The 1,198-nt window shown below is 34.6% G+C and overlaps 1 protein-coding gene across 1 annotated transcript in view; it reads right to left on the bottom strand.

The window, feature by feature from the left end:
• LOC118738916 (nucleobindin-2-like) overlaps positions 1–1,198 on the bottom strand; it is a gene marked incomplete in the record, with an annotated part of 15,181 nt that overhangs the window by 12,989 nt on the left and 994 nt on the right.

Here is a 1,198-nt window from a genome sequence, read left to right as displayed (position 1 = left end):
GTAAATGTACATTTGCTAAATGCGGTAGCATGAACGCTCTTCGAAAATATATGTTCGAAAGTGCTAAATGTTGCATTTTAAATGCAGCAAAAACGCTGCATAAACCATATGCTCAATATATCATGAAGCAGACATTCGCACAAAAAAAAATCTAACATAGGAAATAAGCTAATTTCGTTTTATTTGACCAAGGTTTAGCTATTAGCTAGTGATGTTTGAATAAAATACGCCTATTGGTATTCATTATTAAAAATAATAAGTAAAAATAAATAAACGTCGTTTATAAACGTTCTCTGATTTTAGCTCTCATTCGAGCTGGCGGGATGTTGTAAAAAATTCTACGAAAAAGGAATATTTTCGCAAAACCCTTCTCAACCTGTCAAACAGTCACTTTGCGGACCTGTTTACACATTCGCATAAGGGCGGCCTTCCCGTAACAGTCTCGTAAACTTACGAGTTTACACAGTTTAGGACTTTACGAGTTTAACGGAATCCCCTAAATGTAAATAAAAAGAAAAACATGTTCGACAAGCTGCTTGTGTGGTGTATTTCGCTTTTAAAAATTAACGTTCACAAATTAACGGAAATTGGTCCGTAAGTGCTCATTTACACACGACAACTTTTGTTGCGGCAACACGATGTCTGTTGTAGATAGAGAAGAGAGCGACGAGTAAAGGAGAGGCAGAGAACTTGTAATAATTATTTTATCTTAATAAAACCATTTGTAAAATGGCTTGTAACAAATGTTTTTGCAAGATTTAAACGCTTAAAAAATTTAGAAAATATGCTATTTCACATCCAAGTACATAATAAAAAATGATTTCAACAAAAAAAAACAGCTAAATTTTTGCTTTTATAATATAACATCAATAATGTTGCCGCCACGAAGTTTTCGTGCAAATGAAAATGTTTTAAACTGGCACTGAAAAACTGGCCCTAAAACCAGTAAAAAGGCGGGCCATGCCCTTGATTCAATAATAAAAGGTGTGCTCAGAAAACAGTTTTCTCGTCCCCTTTTGACAAAATCGGCTCCCTTAACAAGTCACTGTGACTGTGTTTGTGTATGTAACCTTTTGTAAGGGAGTGTCAAAACTCTAATGCAGCGTTTTTGCTGCATTTAAAATGCAACATTTAGCACTTTCGAACATATGTTTTCGAAGAGCGTTCATGCTACCGCATTTAGCAAATGTACATTTAC

This window comes from Rhagoletis pomonella, unplaced genomic scaffold (genome assembly GCF_013731165.1).
Source record: "Rhagoletis pomonella isolate Grant_MI unplaced genomic scaffold, Rhpom_1.0 Rhpom_scaffold_00005, whole genome shotgun sequence".
In the NCBI taxonomy this organism is placed as follows: domain Eukaryota; kingdom Metazoa; phylum Arthropoda; class Insecta; order Diptera; family Tephritidae; genus Rhagoletis; species Rhagoletis pomonella.
The sequence above is the reverse complement of the archived record's forward strand: the minus strand, read 5'-3'. Positions and strand labels throughout refer to the sequence as shown.